Source organism: Enhydra lutris, unplaced genomic scaffold, assembly GCF_002288905.1.
Source record: "Enhydra lutris kenyoni isolate GAN:26980312 unplaced genomic scaffold, ASM228890v2 scaffoldscaffold28, whole genome shotgun sequence".
NCBI classification, from domain to species: Eukaryota; Metazoa; Chordata; class Mammalia; order Carnivora; family Mustelidae; genus Enhydra; species Enhydra lutris.
In genome coordinates this window covers 5,544,471-5,561,110 of record NW_019154112.1, presented here as the reverse complement: position 1 = coordinate 5,561,110, position 16,640 = coordinate 5,544,471, and the positions used below count along the sequence as shown (strand labels likewise).

General features: G+C 42.4%; 1 pseudogene; it reads right to left on the bottom strand.

The window, feature by feature from the left end:
- Positions 1-1,595: 1,595 nt before the first annotated feature.
- On the bottom strand, positions 1,596-1,940 carry LOC111152514 (annotated as a pseudogene).
- Positions 1,941-16,640: the final 14,700 nt, after the last annotated feature.

Genomic DNA, 16,640 nt, shown 5'->3' with positions numbered 1-16,640 from the left:
GGGCTTGGATTTTCACCATTGGAGCTATGGGGAACATCCAAAGCAGGGAGAAGAATGGGGGCTGCCATCAGATCAAGAGAGTCCTATCTACCTTTTGAAATGATCACTATAGTAACAAGCAAGTAGAAGGGACTGGAGAGAGTAAGAGAGAAAGCAGGGAGATGAGCCAGGGGCTGTTGTAGGTAAAGCAGTCTGCATGAAATTATTTTGAGCTGAAAATAGGCTTTTTCCTGAACTCCTTTATATAAAAGCAAGGTCCCCCGAAATAACTCAATTGTCCTAAACCCCTTCCCCAGGAGCAACTAAGGAAATAAACCCAGACACTATCACAAAACTACCAATAATATTTCTTATCTAGTCTCCTGTGGGCCCATTTATCTCCTCTAAATGTCGTTTTCTTTCCTTGTAAGTATGCTCTCCTCCTCTGCTTCTCTTACTAAGTTGGTAATAAGCTTCCAAATTCTAACTGCCTAGTACTCGAATAAAAATCTGTCTTTTCTCTTGCTAGTCTGTCTTTTGTCAATTTAATTCACAGGTCCTAGTTACTGAACCTAAAAGGGTAGAGGAAAAGTTTTCCATTCTGCCCTGACGTAGGTATCTGGGAGATAAATGGTCTCAAGTAGGGACAGAGTGTTGGAGATGAAGAAAAGTAGATGGGTTCAAGACAGCCTTTAGGAGATCATTGAGGTCAAGAGCATGGATTAGAGAGACAGCCTGCCTAGGTTTATAATCTTGCCTCCACCACTGTGAGACACAAGCTGGATGACCTTGGGCAAAGGAAACACACTTTTTTTTTTTCCTGTAATAATTGCCAGTTTTATTCCTCTGGCTAAGAGATCCAGAGGTAACTTGAAGTTTATATTTTTTTAATAGTTCTTCCATCAAGATTTTAGTTGCCCCCATTGCCCTTATAAGCTGGTTGCAAATTATTTAACTCTTACTTATAAAACTTTCATTCTTTGTGTGTGTGTGACATGTGTTCATGAAAAAACACATATAAGTAAAAAGAAAAAAGCTCATGCCACACAGAAATAAACAGTTACATTTTTTTTTAAAAGATTTTATTTATTTATTTGACAGAGAGAGAGATCACAAGTAGGCAGAGAGTCCTACAGAGAGAGAGAGAGAAGCAGACTCCCTGCTGAGCAAAGAGCCCGATGCGGGGCTCGATCCCAGGACACTGAGATCATGACCTGAGCCGAAGGCAGCGGCTTAATCCACTGAGCCACCCAGGCGCCCCTAAACAGTTACATTTTTGATATATGTCTGTATGTGTAACACACAGGAACTCAAATTTGGGATTTAATCCTATGTATGTGAGCTGATACTCAATATATCGCTTTGTAACCTGTTATGATTTACTTTACAATATACAAAGAATATATTTTCATGCAAATGTGAGAAACTTTCCAATTGATAAACAGACCTGGAGAATGGGTCAAAATACAAAATTCAGTGAGATGGTAGTAACAAGGAAGCTACCTAAAACAAAATTCCACCAGATGATTAAAGTAAAACGAAGGTCAAAGATACATCAGAAAACACTAACAGAAAGAAAGAAGAGGCCAGATTTTAATATCAGACAAAAAAATAATTCAAGGCCTAAATCACACAGGGTAAGGACGGCTGTGTGAATGTCTTTGCTTCCGAGCATCACAAACTTGTTTCTTACTCTTCTTATCTCTTCCCTAAGCCTTTCCAACTCTTCTACTCCTCTTACCATTTCTTCAGGGTCCAAATGCCTCACAGGAGTGTCCTCTTTAAACCCCTGGCCAGCCTGGGTCGGCCCTCCTCTAAGATTTCCTTCTGATTCCCAGCTTACACCTTCTTTGGAAGGTTGAGAGTTTCCTTCCGCCTCCTGTGGGATATCTTCCGAATGGAGGTCTGCCCTTTGGCATGTTCTGTGGTTTGCCTTCATTTTCTTCACAAGATTTTTGCATGTTGAGTATTTTTCTGTCTTTTCTTTTGAATAAATTAATCCTGAAAGGATCCAGGGCAATTTCTCCTTCCCTACCAATATGGAGCTACTGCAGGGAAACAGGCTGTAGACTATAAAGACTTCTGCACATGTCCAAGAAACACACTTTAAATATAAAGACACAGATGTGTCAAAAAGTAGAAGGGTGAAAAAAGGTGTACCATGCTAACACTAATAAGAAAGACAGACTTGGGAATGTATGGTACAGTATGGTGACTATAGTTAGTACTGTACTAACTATAGTTTGAAAGTTGTTTAGAGAGTAGATCTTAAAAGTTCTCAACATAAGGGGCACCTGAATGGTTCAGTTGGTTGAGCATCCAACTCTTGATTTTGGCTCAGGTCATAATCTTGGAGTCGTGGGATCCATCCCCACCTCAGGCTTCATGCTCAGCAGGGAATCTGCTTAGGATTCTCTCTCTCCTTCTCCCCTCACTACCCTCCTCTCTAAAATAAGTAAACAGATCTTTCAAAAAAGATTTCTCAGGTGCCTGGGTGGCTCAGTTGGTTAGGCGACTGCCTTCAGCTCAGGTGCATGATCCCAGAAGTCCCACGTCAGGCTCCCAGCTCCATGCGGAGTCTGCTTCTCCCTCTGACCTTCTCCCCTCTCATGCTCTCTCTCAGTCTCTCTCTCAAATAAATAAAGAAAATCTTAAAAAAAAAAGAGAGAGAGAGAGAGTTCTCAACACAAGAAGAAAATTTGTAACTATGTGTGGTGGTGGATGGTAGCTAGACTTAATGTGGTGACCATTTTGAATTGAATCAATATGTTATACCATGAAACTAACATAACATTATATGTCAATTATATCTCAAAAAAGATGTCTGTGACTTGGAAAGGTGTCCATGAAATATTAAATTAAAAATAGTTGTGAATCAAAAGAAAAAGAAAGACAGAGGAAGGATAGAGGGAGGAAGGAAGGAAGGAAGGTAGATTAGTTAACATCAGAAAAAAGTAGATTTCAGAGAAAGAATGTTGCCATGTATAAAGAATATAATTTCAAAAAATATATACATTATTTCACATCATAAAGTGGTCAATTCATCAAGATGGCTCAGTTCTAGAAGTTTATGCACTGAATAACAGAGTTTCAAAATACATGAAGCAAAAACTGACAGAATGGCAAGGATAAACTTGCAAATCACAACTACAGCAGAGATTTTAACACTTCTGCTTAATAAACGATATTGATAGGTAGAACATAATCAAGGGTATAGAAGGTAAACAGCACCATCAATCAACTTGACCTAATTGATATTTATAGAACACTCCATTCAACAACAGCAGAAGGCACATTCTTCTGAAACGCACATGGAACATTTACCAAAATAGGCCATATTCTGGGCCATAAAAGAAGTCACAATAAATTTTAAAAGGCTCAAGTCACAAAAAATATGTCCTCTCATCACAGTGGAATTAAGTTAGAAGTTAATAACAAAAAGATTCCTGGAAAATCTCCAAATATTTTGAAACTAGACAGCACCCTTCTAAATAAGCCATGGTGGAATAAAAATACAAAAGGGAAACCCCAAAGGTATGTTGAATGGAATGAAGATGAAAATTCGACCTACCAAAATTTGTGGGACTCTACTAAACGAGTATTTGAAAGGTCTCAAGTCAATAATCTCAGTTTCTACCTAAGGAACAGGAAGAAGAAAAGCAAATGAAACCGAAGAAATAAAAAAGCAAAGATCAGAGCAAAAATTAATGACATAGACTACAGCAAAACAAAGAAGAAGATCAATGAAGCCAAAAGATAGTTCATAAAGAGGAAATCAATAAAACTGCTGAATGTTTAGCCACATGCATCAGGAAGAAAAAGAGGAGACACAAATGACCAATATCAGTAATGACCTCACTATAGATTTTACTGGTTAAAAAAAAGGATAATAGGAGAATATTATGAACAACTTTGTCAATGTCAACAGTGAACAATGAATACCAATACATTAGACAATTTAGATGCAATGGACAAATTCCTTGAAAGATAAACTACCAAAACTCACTTTGTAAGGATTGATAACCTGAATAGTATTTAAATTGAATTTCTAACTTGAAATTTTTCCTTAATGAGAACTCCAGGCTTAGACAACTTAACTGGTAAATTCAACAAATATTAAAGGAGGAAAAAAATACCAATTCTATACAAACTCAGAAAATGGAAGGGGAGAGAAACCTCCCAACTCATTCTGAGGCCAGTATTACTCTGATATTGAAACGAGACAAACACATTTATAAGAAAAGAAAACTACAGACCAATAGCCCTCATTAACATAGAGAAATTTCAAACAAAATTCTAGCTAATCAAATCCAACAGTACATAAAAAGATAAAATCCATCATGACCAAGTGGGGTTTATTCTAGGCAGGCAAGTTTGATTTAACATTTGAAAATCAATATACTTCACAATATTAACAAAATAAGAAAGAAAAACCAAATGAGTATCTTAGCAGATGAAAAAAACCTTTGACAAAAATACAATATCCAGGGGCGCCTGGGTGGCTCAGTCAGTTAAGCATCCAACTCTTCATTTCGACTCAAGTAATGATCTCAGGGTTATGAGATGGAGCCTGTGGTGGGCTCTGTGGTAGGCATGGAGCCTGCTTAAGTTTCTTGCTCTCCCTCTCCCTCTGCTCCTCCACCCCCATCTTGCCCTCTCTGTTTCTTAAAAAAAAAAAAAAAAAACAGAAAAAAGAAAGAAAGAAAGAAAGAAAGAAAGAGAGAAACAAACCAACATCCATTCCTGATTAAAAGCTAAGCAAACTAGTCATAGAAAGGAACTTCCTCAATCTGATCAAGACCATCCGTGAAAAAACCTATGCTAAGGGCACCTGGGTGGCTCAGTCAATTAAGCGTCTGCCTTTGGCTCAGATCATGATCCCAGGGTCCTGAAATGGAGCCCCACATTGGGCTCCCTGCCTGTTTCTCTCTCTCCATCTGTTTGCAGCTTCCCCTGCTTGTTCTCCCCTCCCCCATTTTCTGTTAAATAAATAAAATCTTAAAAAAAAAAGAAAAAAATCTATGGCTAAAATAATATCTAATAGTGAGACTGATTGCTTTCCCTCTAAGATGAAGAGCAAGATAAAGGATACTGCTCACATCATTTCTATTCAACATAGTATTAGAGGTTTTAGTTTCTTGCAATGAGGCAAGAAAAAAATAGGCATTTATATTGAGAAGGAAGAAGTAAAACTGTCTTTATTTAAGATAAGCATGATCCTTAAAGAAAAATTGATAAACCAGACTTAATCAAAATCAAAAACTTCTGTGCTATGAGAGACTTCTGCTATTAGGAGAATGAAAACCCGGGGCGCCTGCGTGGTGCAGTCCGTTAAGCGGCTGCCTTCAGCTCAGGTCATGATCACAGGGTCCTGGGATTGAGCCCTGCATCAGGCTCCCTGCTCAATGGAGAGCCTGCTTCTCTCTCTCTCCCTCTGTCTGCCGCTCTGTCTACTTGTGCTCTCTCTCTCTGTTAAATAAATGAAATCTTTAGGAGAATGAAAAGCCAAAGACTGGGAGAAAAACTTCTGCAAATCATTTAGCTGATAAAGAAGTTGTAGTTGTAATATGTAAAGAGTTCTTATAACTCAATAATAAGAAAACAACCCAATTTTTAAAATGAGCAAAAGCTTTGAATGGACACTTCACCAAGGGAGACATCCAGGTGATAAATAAGCACAGGAAAAGATGCTCAACATTATTAGCCATCAAGGAAGGCAAATTAAAACCACAGTGAGAAACCACTACCTACACTATTTAGAACAGCTTTTAAAAAGAGAGAGAGATGAACAATACCAAGTATTGGTAAGAATGGGGGACAATGGAAACTTCTGTGTACACTGCTGGTGGAAGTATTAAATGAGACAGCCACCCTGGAGAAATGTTTGTTACTATCTTATAAAGCCAAACTTACCATTTAATCCAGCAACTCCACTCTTAGGTATTTACCCAAGAGAGAAATAAAAACATATATCCACAAAAAGACAGGCTGGGGTATTTATGGGGGCTTTATTCATAATAGAAAAAACTAGAAATAACCTAAATATCCATCGTAGATAAATAGATAAATTCTTACAGTGGACTACTGCTCTGCAACAAAAGGGAAAAAACTACCCATAAGTGCCACAAAACTGATGAATCACATAGACGTTATGGTGAGTCACAGACACAAAAGACTAGTGTTATGGACTGAATTGTGTCCCCAAATTCATATGTTGAAGCTCTAACCAACATCACCATGTTTGGAGACAGGGACTTTTAAAGAAGTAATTAAAGTTGAGTAAGGTCATAAGGATTATAGGACCCTAATCCAGTAGGACTGGTGTCCTTAAAAAAAGAGGGAGAAACACTAGTGATGTGCCCACACAAAGAAAAGGCCATAAAGGGACACGGTGAGCAGGCAGCCATCTGCAGCCAAAGAGCGAGGCCTCAGGAGAAACCAAACCTGTCAACACCTTGAGCTTGGTCCTCCAGCCTCTAGAACTGTGAGAAAATAAATTTCTGTTGTGTAAGCCTCCCAGTCTCTGGTATTAGATGGCAGCCCCCAGATACCTCCCCCCTCCATGTGTTTCTCCCCCAGCCATTCCTTCTGGAACCTCTGTTCTCCCCGAAGCCTTGAAAGTATGCCTTCCTCATACTGTACCCCCTAATAATACTTTTAAATAAAGAAACATTAAAAAAAAGTGGCTTGGTCAGTTGGTGGCTTAGTCAGTTGGGCATTCAACTCTTGATTTCTGCTGGGGTCATGATCCCAGGGTCAGGAGTTAGAGCCCCAGGGCTCCATGATCAGCAAGGAGTCTGTTTGAGATTCTCTTTCCTTCTGGCCCTCCCCTTCTTGCGCATGTGCACACACACTCTCTCTCTCTGAAATAAATAAATCTTAAAAAAAAAAAAAAGTGTCAGAACACCTGGGTGGCCCAGCTAGCTGAGAGTCGGACTCTTGATTTCAGCTGAGGTCATGTTCTTGGGGTGGTGGGATGGAGTACCACCTCCTGCTGGAGCCTGGTTAAGATTCTCTCTCCCTCTCCCTCTGCTCCCTCCACTACCCTGTTCGGACAGTCTCTTTCAAATAAATAAATAAATAAATAAATAAATAAATAAATAAATGTAACTAATACAATTATATAACTACATTTACATGAAGTTTTAGAACAGGTAAAACTAATCTATAGTGACAGAGACGAGATCAATGGTTGCCTGGGGCCTGGGAGAAGGAGATGGGTATTGACTGAAAATGGACTCAAAGAAATTTTGGATATAATGAAGGTATTCTAAACAGAATGACTGTGGTGGTGGTGGTGGTGGTTATCTGGTACATACATTTGTCAAAACTCATTAAACTGGGGACATCTGGGTGGCTCAGTCATTGAGCATCTGCCTTCAGCTTGGGTCATGATCCCAGGCTCCTGGAATGGAGCCCCACATTGGGTTCCCTGGTCGGCGGGGAGTCTGCTTTCCCTCTCCTACTCCCCCTGCTTGTGTTCCTGCTCTTACACACTCTTTCTCTCTGTCAAATAAATAAATAAATACCCCCAAAACTCATTGAACTGTGTACTTAGTTGGCACATTTTACCCATGAAAATTATACCTCAATAAAGTTTATTTTATTTATTTTTTTTAAAGATTTATTTATTTGAGCGGTGCCTGGATGGCTCAGTCATTAAGCATTTGCCTTCTGCTCAGGTCATGATACTGGGGTCCCAGGATCGAGCCCCGCATCCGGCTCCCTGCTTGGCGGGAAGCCTGCTTCTCCCTCTCCCACTCCCCTTGCTTGTATTCCCTCTCTTGCTGTCTCTCTCTCTCTCTGTCAAATTAATAAATAAAATCTTTAAAAAACAATAAAGATTTATTTATTTGAGAGAGAGTGCCTGTGCAAGTGGGGGAAAGGGTGGGGAGAGGGAGAGAATCTCAAGCAGACTCCCTGCTGAGTGTAGAGTCCAACATAGGGTTTGATCTCACCACCCTGAGATCATGACCTGAACTGAAGTCAAGAGCCACCCAGGTGCCCCTCAATAAAGTTGATTTTGAATAAAATATTACGTAAAAAGTACACACAAGAACACTTGAATGCAATGTGAGGGGATGCACATACCAATGCTTCATATCTTTCATTTTGTAATTTGGGATTTTTAGAAATGTGTATCCCCAGCAAGGGAAGCGGTGGGTAGTCTCAGCCCTAGGTTCAAAGAGGGATGCAGATGGAGCTCTCCATTCTAAAGGCAGAAAGAGTGAGAACAATGTATTTTCTATAATTTAGTCATGAAAAATGGCCAACAATAAACATTAACCAACATTCAGAGATATTTTGTAACTTAAATTTCTAATGTAAAATTGTATATCTTTCTTACTAAGTCCCCATTTCTATCTTCAACAGATTTGGTTTTATTTAGCCCGGGGGTGAGTGCTTCTTGGTGTCTTCTCTAGCTTGGTCTGGGCACTGCATCAAAGCCCCTCTGGGATGCTTGTCTAAGGGAGACTGAAGGCTCCCGCTGCAGAGACTAAAGCGTGTCTGCCCTAATTAAGAGGGAAAATTACCATTAACCTAACACGGCAACCCTTGCTTCTTTTTTCACCATAGAGTAGAAAGGAGAGAGGGGCGCCCGGCTGGCTCTATCGGTGGAGCTGGGGCTGTGACTTGGTCTCCCTGGCTTAAGTTCGAGCCCCACAAGGGGTGTAGGAATTACTTAAAAATAAAAATTTTAAAAATAAAAAAAAAAAAAAAAGAAAGAAAAGAGAGAGAAGACTTGGAATCGTGATTTTAAAAGTGTTTTCCAGCTATAGTATCTTTTGAGTCCACTTTGTTTTTTCATTACTCTTCTCATGTACTCATTTGCCTACATAGAGTTATGTCTCAGTGCTAAATTCTGTAATAAGGGCTGGGGATGCACCACGTAAGGAGAGAGACATGATTTGTGCCTTCATACTGCTCACATTCCAGTGGGAGTTGGGGGCTGTCAGCACCCCAAGTCACACTGACTTAAACAATAAATGTATTGGCTTGATGCTGGGGAATCTTAGGCAGGAGGCTGGGCTGCGAGGGTTCCCTGTGACTCTCTGAGTAGTGAGGCTGGTACTGACACAGTACTTGCTCCCACTACAGCCCCACAAAGTCGGAGACTTTGGAGACAGTTCTTGCTCCCAACACAGCCCCACAAAGTCGAGGCGAAACACCCTCCCTCCCAGACTGTAGCAGGCAAGTAGACTAATGGAACCTCTCGCTGACCTCTTATTGTGCCTCATTGGCCAGATTTGTGTCACATGCTCTCTCTGGACCAATCACCGTAAGGGAGAGGCCCTTGAACCAATCAGGGTGCTCCTTGGAGGTGAGTGTGGCAGGACTTCTCTGGGCTTGTCTCGGGGTAAAGTAGACTCACTGCTTTATTCTAGTTGGGTCAAATTAACTCAGATGGGCACATTGTAAACTTAAACATTGGTTCCAGGCAGCTGATAACCCTTTAACAACTTCCGAAAGCACTGACTTCAAATACTGGGCTCAACTACAAGCTAATTCAAGGGAGTAATCTTAGACAAAACATTCCAGAAATGTCCAGTGGTTTGGCTATGTGACTGTTGAGGGGCAGTCAGGAAAGACTGTTTGAGCTTGCTGGGGCTGGGTCCAGAAACACACAGCTTGGCTTTGAGTTCCCCGTGCTGACCCTTTCGAGCTGGTGTTAAATCCCTTAAGCCCGTGGCATCCCCGTTTCCTCTCCTATGAAATGGGCAATCTCTTGGTGGACTTGCGAGAGGACTAAATGAGATAATGAAGGTGATGCCTCTTAGCACAGTGCCTGGCTCGCAGTAAGCGCTCAGTGTTACTGTTGAACGCGTGCGGAGCCAGACCAGTTGATAGCATCACTAGACACACCTGAATGCTTCTGGGTTTGTTTCTGACCCACATCTTCATCTCAGAATCTGATTTTACATCACCGTTGATCAAGAATAGAATGACTATTTGCAGGTATTTGCCAAGGTTCTGTCTTTCACCTGTATTGCTTTTCTCTTGTTTTCCTCCACCTTCCCTTTTAGGAGGTTGTATAAAAGACTGGTCAAGGGGTGCCTGGGTGGCTCAGTCGGTTAAGCATCTGCCTTTGGCTCAGGTCCTGATCTCAGGGTCCATGGGATTGAGAGCCCCACTTCTTGCTCAGCGGGAGTCTACTTTTCCCTCTCCTTCTGCCCCTTCCCTCCCCTCTCTGCTCCCCGCACCCCACCCCCAGTAAATAAATAAAATCTAAAAAAGAAAAGACTGGTCAAAGGCTCTGAGGTCAGACTCTCAGGGTTCAAGTCTCGGTACTACCACTTCTTCCTTGTGTGACCGTGACCTTGAGCAGGATACATCTATATAGCAGGTGTACAAACGGTATCTTTTAATGACATCATAAGGGTGTTGTGAGAATAGTAATAGCACATCCATGTGAACGGCTCCCCGAGGGCCTGCCACATAGTCAGCATTTGATGTGTGTTGTTTGGTATTATTAAGACTATTTCATCAACCATGACTCCAGACTCTATTCTTGTTATCCACTTGTCTCAGTCTCGCTCCTTGATTCCAGCTGCTTATTCCTTGCCTACCTGCCGAATATTTTCTCATGAAGATTCAACCGAAACTTTATTCTCAATCCATCCTAAAACACACCTACAGTACTCCCGTCCACTCTTCTCTTTCCCGAACTGTCTTCCCCTACATCCCTGCTGCCGTTCCTCCACTGATGTCAGCACTGATGGGAATCGAAGGACTTGGATTCCTAGTTCAAGAATTCCAAATATCAGAAAGCCTGGTTTCTCTCTCTTCCCATAAGTGCTCATAGTTGGAGGACCCTCCCACCCAGGTTGAGGGAAATGAGGACAGAGCTGTAAAGGGACTTGCCCAAGGTCACCAGCAAGTGGGCAGCAGAAGGAATTCAGCCCTCCTGCTTTTGAGGTGATTCCTCTCTCCCCCACCACCCGTGGCTGTTTCTCTGTGCCACAAAACCACTTTGCCCCAGTTGCCCTAGGGGCCCTGGCAGACTCACAGTTCCCAGGGTTGGGAAGGCGAGGCTGGGGGTCCCCAAGTGGTTCTTGAAACAATTAAAAATCAGATTTCATAAGCCAAGTCTCCTGTTACCCTGAGCTGTGTGTTGGGAAGGGGGCAGGCAGAGTGCGGTGGGGGTGGGGGGTGGGGGGGGGAGCTCCTTTGAGAATTTCTAAGCATTGTGAACAAAGCAAACCCCAAACTCTAGGATGTGAATCATTCTGAGTGTGCTTCTGTTGGCCACCAATGGGTACAAGAAATGTAAATCTGCAGGGGTTGTGAGTGGTTTCGCCTGTGTTTTTCAGTGTTAGAAATTCCAAGCATGGAGTTTGTGGGTGCCCAAGGAAGCCCTCCATGTCTCTTCCTACAGTCCTATTTCTCTCAGCCCTGACTGATCTTTGGTAGGTAAGGCAGAAGCTGACAGGTGCTCAGCAGGAGGCCACATGCAGGCGTAGGCCCCAGACGCCAGAACAGCCATTGGACTCATCATGTTCCTACTTCCTCAGACTATTGAAGTCAGAAAATTCTTGCCATTCCTGAGCTGGTAAGGGAGACTCAGACCCAGTGACCTCCTTTTGTTCCTGCTGGGGGCTGCAGCCCCTCGCCAGTTTCTCCTTCTGTCCGGGCTGACTCCTGCTTCAGCTCCGGGTCTGGTAGGTGGAGGAAAGGGGAGCAGGAAGCAGCAATGGGAAGAGTCTACAAGGTGAAAAGAGGGTGGCCACACTTTCTCCATTCTCCCACCACACCAGGGGAAGGAAATGAAAGGCCTAGAGTAAAGCTGAAGTTTAAAACAATCCCCTGTTCATAGACACAGAAACTGGGATTGAGGTTCTCATGGGTTGTGAAGGAGGGGGGTTGGGAGGAGGGGCGGGGGAGTTATTGTTTAATGGGGAGAGTTTTTCTGTGGCAGATGATGAAAGGTTTTGGCTATAGATAGTGGTGATGGTTATACAACATTGTGAATTTAGTTTATTTAATGCTACTGAATTGTACCCTCACAAATTGTTAAAATGGTAAATATTATGCTATGTATTTTGCCTCAATAAAAAAAAATCTACAATAATTTTTCTTTTCAAAGTCCCGTTCTCTGCATTTCTTTTGAAACTGACTTCAAATAGACTGGCCTTCAAATCTATGCTGGATTCTTTGCTGGGAGATCATTATACTTTGCTTTAGGCTGGTGGTTCTAGAGAATTATGGATGACAGGAATGATTGAAACTGATTTACTTCTCAAGTGTTTGAGATTCCTTCATCCCTACCCAATAATGTCTATTCAGGAAGAGCTTGTCTTGACCAAAGACAGAAAAATAAAAGAAAATGTACAGGCCACCATCTAGAGTGGGCCTGGTGAAGAAAATCTCCTATGTGAAATCTCAGATTTGGAAAACAAATTGGTGGCTGATGATTTGCCTTACAAAAGACTGATTCACTTAACAAAAGAGTTTACTCAAAGGTTCCTTTAAGAAGTTAGCCCCCTGGTGCATTTAATGATATTATTGGATTAAAAAAAAAAAGCCATCCGACCATTCAAGGACACTGCACTGTAAATACGTGAATGCATTGTATTGTGTTGTAAGAGTGGGAATAAAAGAGTCAGGACTCTTTGACAAATGGACCATTTTGGCCCAAAGTAACACAAGGGGGTGGGGTGGGAGGGCAGTAAGACGAGTTTTCTTGGCCTAAAATCTGGGCGGCTTTCTGGGAAGGCTTTGGGAGTTTGTGATTTATTTAAGACCGGCTAAGCCCAAGGCCTGCAATGTGTCCATTTTGAGAACTTATGGTCAAAGTTTCTACCTCTGCCCAGGCTGACCCTCGCCCCCCATCACCTGCCCTCATCATAAAGGCTCTCAGGTGTGTGAGCACAGCTCTGTCCTGCGATGGCAGAAAAATACCTCTGTTGCCAGAAAGTGGATTCTCTCTGGTGATGAAGAATGATCCTTATTTATGTCTGCATAGGTACATTCTGGGGCCCATAAAGGTTTAATTGTCCCTCTAACTAGTTTTTTTAAAAAACCCACAAAGAGGCTGCCAGCTTTCCCCAGAGTTTAAAACCAACTGAATGCGGTTCTGTGGAAACTGCTTTAAGTGTGTAACTCGCGCCGTGTCCTGGGGCACAAGGCAGGATTGTTTTGGGGAGTCGAAAGACGCGGCTCTTAGGAGGACTTTTAAAGTCAGTTTTTGTGGCTTTGGGCTGCTGCTGACCCTGGCTTGCTCTGCAGAAAGAGAGAGAGAGAGAGAGAAAGGCTCTCTCACTGGCAGCCTACTTCTGGAAGTTACTCCCAGGGTGCCACTGCCCCCTACCGCCACCTTCCGGTTCAGGGTGGGGGGAAAGCTCCCTGTCACAGGACCCTGAACACCCTTCCTTTTCTCTCAGACATCGTCTTTGAGGGTTTAAAAGACTCCCAGGACAGAGGAGAGATGGAAAGAGGGGAAACGTGTCTGAGACAAAAAGAGAAAGACAGGAGGCGCTGGTAACTGACACTGGGTCCAGAGAGACACAGTTTGCTGGGCCTCTCCAGTGTGTGGGGGGAGCAGTAGCTCATTCTTACGGGTCCTCCATGCAGCTGCGCGCCAGTTTGTGCCCATTTGCTCAGGCTACCCTTAGGGACTGCCCATCCACTATGTTCCAGGTATAGTGGTAAATGAAATGCAGACCGTGCCTGCTCTCAGGGAGCCTACAGTCTGGCAGTAGAGTTCCACACTGAATAAAGTTAATTATGCCAACAAGCATATAATTACAAACTATGGTGAAGGCTACGAAGACAACATAGGGGGTGCTGAGAGAAGCGAATGAGGTTCATAGATGTTTCCCTGAGGACGTTAGACCTTGCAAGCTGGACTTGAAGAATGAGAGGGAGTCAGTGAGGTAGGAGGGGTCTAGAGGAAGGGGAAGGATCCCAGAGGGAAGGGACAGCATGTGCAAAGACCCTGGGGGAGGGAGAAACAAGGACCTCTTAGGTATTGCTGGTAGAGTGAGATGTGGCTAACCAAGCTGGATGTTTAAGCGGCTGCCAGAATCTTCTTTGTCCTCTCTTTGAGCCCCCTTTCCTTAAAAGACTTGTAAAGGTTTCTCCATCCATAACACTTCACTTTGAGCTTCAAAGGGCTATGTCCAGACTGCCCCCAGATTACCGAAACCTTTCTCCTACTCCTCTTTGGTTCTATGAAGAAAACACATTTATCAAAAGACTAAAGCAAATAGTTTTGACGTGCAGTTCTGTACCATAAGGGAGGCTATAATGAAGTCAGTCCCAGTTTACATGACTCCAAATGGTTTCATTTAAATATCCCACCCTGTATTTACGTGTCCCTACCACTCTGACTGTTTATCTTCCAGTATAGTCTACTGAACTTGCAAGCTTGGCCTCTGTGTAATTCCGTCTCTTACTTTTTCCATTCCATGGCCTGTCATTTACATTTTTCTTTAGAAATACAAATATTTATTTACAGTATTAGTTTTTACTCTAGCTTAGCCCTATATATTATAGAGTACACCGACTGTGATATGGGTTCTAGTCCTACATTTTTCCATAAACTGGTGGTGACCTTAGCCAAGTCATTTAACCTCATGAGCCTAAGATGATTTGTAAAATGAGATGTTTTTCATTTCCGTTATTTTGTTTTATAAAGTTAGCAGATCCATAATCAGGATTCCTCTTAGATTCTGTACTTCTTACAGTCATCCAGGAGTATTTCTCTTACATTTTTGTCTTTATCAACCCCTCTTTCAGAATGCCTTTGTGGGTAGGAACAACCCTTTGCATAATTGTTTTTGTATGGTAGCGTACCCAGGGTAGTATTTAGCAAATGAAAACAGAGCATACTGTTGGGCTTGGGTTAAAGCTCGCATGTGTGGGGAAGTGGTTGAGCAGGAACATTCTAGCTGCAGGCCTGAGATTCCCTTGGACTGCTTCTCAGTCTGGGGTGTATGAACCCATAGAGGTGTACCAGTGAGTATAGGAAAACCTTCTTTCTGGAACAAGAATTCTACTCAAAGATTTGAGGATAGAAAATTGACTTTAGTATTGAGGCAAATATGGATATGTTGTGAATAGAAGATAAAAGTGATATGATTTTTTAAAATTTTATTTATTTGAGATATAGAGTGAGAGAGAGGAGTGGGGGGTGGAGGACAGAGGGAGAGAGAGAAGCAGACTTCCTGCTGAGCAGGGAGCCAGGATGCAGGGCTCCATCCCAGGACCCCAGGACCATGACCTGAGCCCAAAGTGGACACTCAACCGAGCCACCCAGCACCCCAAAATTCAGATGATATTTTAATGTAAAAGAAGAACCCAGGGCTGTACAGCTTGGGGCACACTGCAACATGAGAGGAAATGGGGCTTTTACTTCCGTCCTTGGGTTGCTTGAGAAACACTTGTCTTGTGGGTCTTTTGAGATATGTACACTTTCACAGGGTAAAGTTGTTAACTCAGGAAGGGCATTCCTGATAAATAATGGACATGTGTGGAAAATCCAATTTCACCCATTAGGAGAGTTTAAAGAGGGTCCTGAGGTTGAGAGGGAACCAGGCTGAACAAAGGATTCCCTTCCAAACACAAATCGGTTACACAGTCTTGTTTAGGATCCTGGCTAAAGGCTGGGTTTGAACTGATCCAAACATCTGGAAGATCTCTCATCCTTTCTCTGACCTCTTGTATTTCTTCTCGTTTGTACCCGCAGCTCTTGCACTTACCATACCATTTTATGTCAGTTATATTTTCTTGTTTACACAGCTTCTCAGCTAGAAGACAGAGAGATTGGGTGAATTAAGAAAAAGTATAGGATTGAGCATCAAGTCCTTGCTTGCCAACTGCCTTTTGGTACTCCCAGAAGCCTCTCTAATTCACAGTTCGCTCATCTATTAAATGAAGCAAAATAACACCTGCCTGGCCTACTGAACAGGTAGGATTGTGTGCAGAGCATATGGATTTGCAATGTAAAACATTTTGTAAATCATTAAACTAAAATTGGTTATCATTAACTAAGACCCCAAAGGGAAGGAGGGCATATCTCTTGAATCATCTTTCTATTCCCCTCAACTTTTAACTTTGGCTAGTTGGTTCTGATAACTATTAGTGATAAAGATCATGAAATGCTGTCCCCAGGCTGACCCTGGGAAAACTCCAATTCCGTCTTTCTCTTCCACCCCCATCCTTTACTCCTTTTCTGGCTTCAGTCCCCACCCGCACAAGCTCCCACCTGCTATTTCTTCCCACTGCCTCTTTCAGAGAATTTGGGTATTAAGAGGACACTTACAGAGACTGTGTAACGTATATGAATGAACTGCTGGAGGTAATTTCAGGCATCAGCAGGGGAAGTTTTATGGCAATGCCATTTTCATGGGCAAATGAACTGGTGTCATTCTGGAAAATTCCACCCAAACAGAACTCTGGGGTTGTTTGTTTGTTTTGAGACCCAGCCTAAAAATCTCTCATGTAATAATGAATAATTACATTTTCATGGACCTCTTTGCTGAAGTCGTAAATTACTCTTCCTTCTCAGTTTGGGGTGAAGGCCAGCCTGCACAGTTAACATCTCTGAGGGAAATACCAGGAAAGGTTAGGAGGGGTAATGGGCAGGTTGAATATGTACTGGATTAAGAACGCTTCAGCTAAACAGTAACTTTACTAGGCTGTTCTCCTCATATCTGCCT